We start from the raw sequence: 7,851 nt of genomic DNA, 5'->3' as shown, positions 1-7,851 counted from the left end.
AATCACTCTGGAGAGAGCGCAGAGGTTTTCAAGAATGTTACCAGAGCTAGATGAGTGTTGCTATGGAGGGAGATTGGATAGCTTGGGGTTATTTTCCTTGGAGCAAAGAAAGCTGAGGGGTGACTTGAATGAGGTATATAAATTTATGAGGGGAAGAAATAGAGTGGACAGGATAAAATTGTTTCCCTTGGTGGAAAATTCTAGGACCAGGGGGACTTAGATTCAAGATAAGTGACAGTAGGCATAGAGGGGACATGAGGAAGAAGGTTCAAAGATGTGTGAGTTAGGTGGATTCGTCATGCCAAATTACTCTTTACTGTCCCAAGTAGGTTAGAGGGATTGGCAGGATAAATGCATAGGGTTACAGGAATAAGGCATGAGGTGGACCTAGATAAAATGCTCTGTCAGAGGATCAGTGCAGTCTTGATGGGCCAAATGGCCTCTTCTGCACTGTAGGGATTCTATGAAGATCCATTTTACGCAGAGGATGGTGGGTGACTGGAATTCGCTGCCTGAGTTGGTAGTGGAGGCAGAGACCCTCAACTCTTTTTAAAAAATGCTTGGAGCTGCACTTCAAGTGCTGTAACCTACAGGGCCATGGGCTGGGTGCAGGAAGGTGGGATGCAAAAGGGCACCTGGGTATCCTCAGATGGGTGGGGACAAGATGGACTGAATGGCCTCCTCCTGTGCTGTATGGTTCTATTAATACAAGCTGATTTGTTGGTGGTGAAGCTACCGTTTCCTGATGTGTGTGACTAATGTGCCCGTCGGTCGCAAGCTCCCATAAATCCCACCCCGCAACTTTTCGCCCTCATCCCTTCTAATTAGAGAATCCTGTCTCTGCTCCTTGTCAGCAAGTCTCTCGGTCAGAATGATTATGGTTTGCAACAGCCACAAAGTGACTCCAACCCCATTTAAGAAACTGACGAGGGATTGAGGTCACAATCTCTGAGAGGAGAACAAGCATTGCTATTTGGCTTGATAATGAAACTGAGCAGTGAGCTCACATTTGTCTGGAGAGCTATTATTACCTGACAATGTTCAGAAGCTGTCGCAGAACAACAACACCAAATGAGTGATGCATCACATCAGTTTAACCCCCATACTACTTTGAGAATCAGCATCCTGCTCTGCTATCACATTAAGCCTCCCACTAATTCTTGCTCCTATCAACCTCAAGCATAGTAATCTCAACTCTGCAATGAATAGACTGGGCCTGTAAGCTTTGCATACGTTTCTTTAAACAACGTTCAGAGTTATGGCAAGATGAGGGGCCCACCACTCTACGTCTGGCCTTGATGTTAAGGTTTTGGTGAGAGGCGTTGCTACTGGAGCACATTAGCAGCAAGTGCCCCCCCCATTTGGTGCAAAGTTGAACTCTATGCAACCTTAGACACGAGCGCCTCCACAACACCAATGTAAGGTGTCCATTTCTCCATGGTCCTTGTGGCTTTTCTGATTCAGGTTCCCATTCATTACCAAGTGGTGACTTGGTACTGAATGGGAATCTGAATCAGAAGTCTTGTACTTTGTCTGATTCCCACTGGAAACTGGGATGAGCCAACCCAAACTGAATTCACCTGGGAACTGTGAAACTTTCATCTGAGGAGGGCACAGAGCTGAAACCAGATTGCCATCTCTGGCCATGTTCCTGGAGGTGTCTTCACATGGAATCATAGAATCCCTATGTGTAGAAGGAGGCCTTTTGGCCCATCGAGTCTGCACTGAACACAATCCCGCCCAAGCCCAATCCCCATAACCCCAGATATTCATCCTGTTAATCCCCTAACCTGCACATCTTTGGAGTGTGGGAGGAAACTGGAGCATCTGGAGGAAACCCATGCAGACACAGGGAGAACATGCAAATTCTACACAGATAGTATGTGACCCAAAGCTGTAATTGTACCTGGGTTCCTGGTGCTGTGAGGCTGCGGTGCTAACCATTGTGTCACCACGCCGTTCTGGAGGCATAGTGGTTAGCACTGCTGCCTCGGAGAGTCAGGGATCCAGGTACCAGCATTGTGTGGAGTTTGCTCATTCTCCCCATGTCTGTGTGAGTTTCCTTTGGTTGCTCTGGTTTCCTTCCATGGTCCAAAACTGTGTGCAAGTTAGGTGGATTTGCCATGCTAAATTGCATCTTAGTTTCGGTAGGGGATTAGCAGGGTAAATACCTGGGATTATGGGGATAGGGCCTGGGTGGGATTGTTGTCAGTGCAGACTCAATGGGCTGAATGGCCTCCTCTGGCACTGTAGGGATTTTATGATTACTGACCTGTCCTGATCATCCTCACTGTTCACCCACTTCCCACCCAATTGAAAAGAGAGCAGACCTTTCATTATCAGATCGAATTATTCCTGGCCATCAGTCAAACAGTCCTTTTACTTGAGAAATGTCTTAGAAATGCTAAGAAAGAAAATTTAAAAAAACATTAAAGAAAATAATGGTTCCTGCGATTTTCCTGCTAGGCTGCTTGTAGCAACGCTGGTTATCAGAGTCTCCTGGGCAACTTTGAAAGTTGGCAGCCCCATTTAAAGAGTGAAAGATGCATCAGAGAAAGCATTTTTTCTGGTTTGGTGTGGCTCCTGCTCTGCCCAAGACCATAAGAAACTACAAAGAGTTGTGAATGTAGCCCAGTCAATCGCTCAAACTGTCCTCTCATTCATTGACTCTGACCACACTTCCTGCTGCCTCGGAAAAACAGACGGCATAATCAAGGACTCCACGCACTCCAGACATACTCGCTTCCAAGTAAAAATACAGAAGTCTGAGAACACGTATCAACCAACTCAAGAACAGCTTCTTCCCTGCTGTTGTCAGACTTTTGAATGAACCTATTGTATATTAAGTTGATGTTTCTCTACATCCTATCTATGACCGTAACACTACGTTCTGCACCTTCTCCTTCTCCACCATGTACTCTGTGATTTGCATATCCCCTTGTGTCTGCATGGGTTTCTTTGGGTGCTCCGGTTTCCTCCCACAGTCCAAAGATGTGTGGATTTGGTTGATTGGCCATGCTAAAATTGCCCCTTAGTGTCCTGAGATGTGTAGGTCAGAGGGATTAGTGGGTAAATATGTAGCAATAGTTAGGTGGTAGAGCCTGGGTGGGATTGTGGTCGATGCAGACTTGATGGGCCCAATGGCCTCTTTCTGCACTGTAGAGTTTCTATGATTCTATGAACAGTATGCTTTGTCTGTATAGTGTGCAAGAAACAATACTTTTCACCATGTACTAACACATGACAATAATAAATCAAATCAAAGGGCAACTACCTGTGCAGAACTGCCTTTTGATGCATTGATCAGGCTGCAGAGACCAGTGTTCTATCTATATGGGTGGCATGGTAACAAGTGGTTAGCACTGCTGCTTCACAGCCCCAGGGTCCTGGGTTCGATTCCCGGCTCGGGTCACTGTCTGTGTGAAGTTTGCACATTCTCCTCGTGTCTGCGTGGGTTTCCTTTTATAAGCAGAGCTTATAAAACGTTGGTTAGGTCGCACTTAGAGTATTGCGTTTAATTCTGATCGCCACATTACAAGGAAGGATGTGGAGGCTTTGGCGAGTGTGCAGAAGAGGTTTACCAGGATGCTGCCTGGATTAGAGGGTATGAGCTAGAAGGATAGGCTGGACAAACTAGGATTGTTTTCTCTGGAGCAGCAGAGGCTGAAGGGAGACCTGATAGAAGTCTATAAAATTATGAGAGGCACAGATAGGGTTGAGAGTCAGACTCAGAATCTTTTTTTCAGAATTGTAACGGCTAATGCTAGGAGGCATGCGTTTGAGATGAGAGGGAGAAAATTCAAAAGAGATAGGAGGGGCAATTTTTACACAGAGGATGGTAGGTGTCTGGACCGTGCTGCCAGAGGTGGTGGTGGAGGCAGATATGGAGCTTTTAGATAAGCACACAAATATGCAAGGAATAGTGGGATATGGATCAAGGATAGGCAGAAGAGATTAGTTCAATTTGGCGTCATGTTCGGCACAACATCATGGTACTCCGGTTTCCTCCCACAGTCCAAAGATGTGCGGGTTAGGTTGATTGGCCTTGCTAAGAAAATTGCCCCTTAGTATCCAGGGATGCGTAGGTTCGAGGGATTGGTGGATATAATATGTAGGGTAGGGCCTGGGTGGGATTGTGTTCGGTGCAGACTCGATGGGCCGAAGGGCCTCTTTCTGCACTGTAGGGATCTATGATTTGTTTTTTTTTAATTTGCCCAACTAAGGGTGCTGGTAAGTAGCTGGAGTTACCGCTCGCTTAGAACTCTGACATGCTGCCATGTGTTTCACTGGCTGTCCTGATGAATACCGATAATCATTCAGAAAAACACTCATCATAACAAATTGTACTTTTAAAACTGTCTTGATGATGGCAAAACATCCCGGAGCACCTCACAGGATGTGATACAAGTGAAGCAATTTGTGAAGAATAGCCGCGTAGATATATTTTCAGCTGTTGATTGATGTCTGGTGAAAGGCTGAGGGCGAATAATTGACATAACCTGAGATATTGGACAAACATCAAACAGACAACCAGTTACACGGAGCTGCTCAGGCGATCATGAAACAAAAGCCTGGTCGGGAATAACCCTGGTCAGAGCGTAGCTGGTTTCGAAAACTAATTACGAAAGGGGTTGTTGGTGAAGTGTGACAAATTCTAACCAGCACGAGCAAAACGGCAAGAAAGGTCTGGCGTGTTATAGCATTGACAGAGCTGGTGATCATTAGCAGGAAGAGGCTCTTGTAACTCTCCTGTCTTGATGGGATGGAAATAACAACCACGAGACTGATAATGACCACGAGCGCCTTTGGAATAATGTGAACCAACGTGTTAAAGTGCCCCATCACTGACCCCAGCCAGCACTTGATTAACTGCTGGGTTCCAGACATCAGAGTCCAGAGACACACTCGAGACTTCATTTAAATAACATGAGCTATCATCACTGTTGATTAACCTGTAAACCGGTGGACTCCGGCATATTGAACTTCATTGCCACATGTTAGAATCCCTACTGTGCAGAAGGAGGCCATTTGGCCCATCAAGTCTGCACCGACAACAATCCTACCCTATTCCTGTAACCCCATTTGTTTACCTTGTTAACCCTCCCGACACTAGTGTCAATTTAGCCGATCCCTCCAACACACTAAGGAGCAATTTATCATGGCCAATCAACCTAACCTGCACATCCTTTTGCTCTGTGGGAGGAAACTGGAGCACCCAGAGGAAACCCACGCAGACACGGGGAGAACATGCAAACTCCGCACGGACAGTGACCCACAGGCCAAGCGTTTGTAAGAATAGCAATCCCGCTGAACAACAGCCACTGCGAGGAGCATTTTGGGATGTTGCAATGTAATAAAGTCACCAGTACAGATGTAAATCTGTACGTTTTAATGAGGCTGGACGGAGGACATGAGCCCAGTACTTCAAAAAAAATTATATATTTCTGAATACATTAATTTCAATTCCTGTTTTTGGAATGGAGCAAATCCCCTTGAAGAATTATGACATTGAGTTGTCAATTGAGGTTAATGGTGCACTTTAACAGTGTAAAATATGCTACTAAATATCCCCATTTTGGTCCAGCAGGTCAGCCCTTCTACATATCACGTATAATTTGTCCAATCATCTACTTGATCCAATTTATTTAATCCCCTGAGGGAGCCACCTGTACTTACTACTATGATAAAAGGTCATGTAAGCAGTTATGGCAGGTTAATGGTTCTAGTAGCAGATGGACAAGAATAATTAAAGGAGTATTTGATTAGTTCATTTTACACTCATCCTTTTTACCTGTCCTGATAGCTAATTGTAGGGTAGATAGGGTAACAATGCAACTATCCAACCCCTGGGTCAATGGCTACTGACATGCTGGGGGATGCCCATTGACAGGTATAGGACTGGACTAGCCATACCAATACTCTGCCAAAAGAGACTGGGGATTCTGAGGTGAATTACTCACCTCCTGACTCCTTAATGCCTGTCCACCAATTACACAGCACAAGTCAGGAGTGTAATGGAATACTCCCCATTTACCTGGAAGAGTGCAACTTCTGACGAGAAGCTCGATGCCATCCAGGAGAAAGCAGATTGCTCAAGTGGCAAACTATTCACCAGCTTCCACATTCATTCCCTCCACCTCCGATGTGCATCCATGTGCACCATCTGCAAGACACACTGCAACATCTCACCAAGCCTCCTTTCAAACGTGCAATCTCTATCACCTTGATTAGAAGGGTTTATCCATGCAGCACACACATGGGAACGCCACCATTCCTGCAAGCTTCTCTCCAATACACTCACCATCCTGACTTGGAAATATACCACCGTTCATTCACTGTTGCCAGGTCAAAAACCCCTTGAACTCCTTTTCTAACAGCATGGCAGGTGTACCTACACTATCTGGAGCACAGATCAAATAGATGGCTCAGCACCATTTTCTGAAGGGCAATTATGGGTGGGTAACAAATGGCGACCTAGTCAGCGATGCCCACATCTCAAGGGTGGCATGATGGCACAATGGGTAGAACTCCTGCCACACAGTGCCCAGGTTCGATTCCAGACTTGGGCCACTGTCTGTGTGGAGTCTGCACATTCTCCCTGTTTCTGTGTGGCTTTCCTCCGAGTGCTCATGTTTCCTCTCTCAGGCCGAAAAACATGCTGGTTAGGTGCATTGGCCGTGCTAAATTCTCCCTCAGTGTACCTGAACAGGCACCGGAATGTGGCAATTAGGGGATTTTCACAGTAACTTCATTGCAGTGTGAATGTAAGCCTACTTGTGACAACAATAAATAAACTTAAAAAAGGAAAACAAAGAAAAGACTGTGGGTTCAAATCCCACTGTAAGGCTCGAAGGTATTCCTGTGGTGAGCCATTTGCCATTGGCAAGATCTTCCAGTTCTGCCAAAGGCTTTTGAGTGGCGAACCTGCTGTGAGGGGTTGGCTGGATGATCCTGCCAGTCGGGGCAACAGGAATATCCTGCCCTCGGACTTGTGCATACACTCCGGATTAATGCTTCAGTGTAAGAACTTGTCCTGGTTGTTCCAAAATAAGCTGCACTTGGGAATGGAAGACTGTACTTCAGAATGGGGCTGTAACTGTTAGAGCAGGTAAAGGATGATTCAGTAGTTGTTTCATGTTGCAAAGAGATGGAAAGTGTGATACACAGACCATTTCCAGGGATTGAGAGGTCTCAAATGAGGATGAATGTAAGGATTGCATTATACTACATAAGGCTAAAATGTCTTAATTTAGGATTGAGAATGGCCAGGGGGTGGGGGGGGGGAGTGGATGGATGTGGAAGGGGGATGGTTGAAGTCTTTTTAGGCAGAGATTTGTGGAGTTATGAAATATAAACAGATCTAAAACTCTGTTTTAGAACAGAGTTGAGGAGGATCTTCTTCACTCAAAGGGTGGCAAATCTCTGGAATTATCTGCCCATTGAAGTGGTGGAGGGTACCTCGTTGAATATGTTTAAGGCATGGGTAGATAGATTTCTGATGGGCAAGGGAATTAAGGGTTATGGGGAGCAGGCGGGAAAGTGGAACTGATCCACTTCAGATCAGCCATGATCTTATTGAATGGCGGGGCAGGCTCGAAGGGCTAGATGGCCTACTCCTGCTCCTATTTCTTATGTTCTTATACAACTAAGATTAGTGACTGAAGGTGAGGCCATGCCAACTTTTAATGATAGGATAGACATGTGGTTGAAGCAAAGAGAGTGACACTTTGGAATGGAAGTACTTACTCATGTAAGCGATAATCACCGTACAGACTGATCGGACCAAACAGTCCGTTCCTGTTGTAATGACTTGAAGTGGACCTCTTGGAGTATGAGCTCCCTGATTGAGGC

Source organism: Carcharhinus amblyrhynchos, chromosome 29, assembly GCF_965287045.1.
Source record: "Carcharhinus amblyrhynchos chromosome 29, sCarAmb.v2.hapA, whole genome shotgun sequence".
NCBI lineage: Eukaryota > Metazoa > Chordata > Chondrichthyes > Carcharhiniformes > Carcharhinidae > Carcharhinus > Carcharhinus amblyrhynchos.
This window is presented reverse-complemented; position numbering follows the sequence as displayed.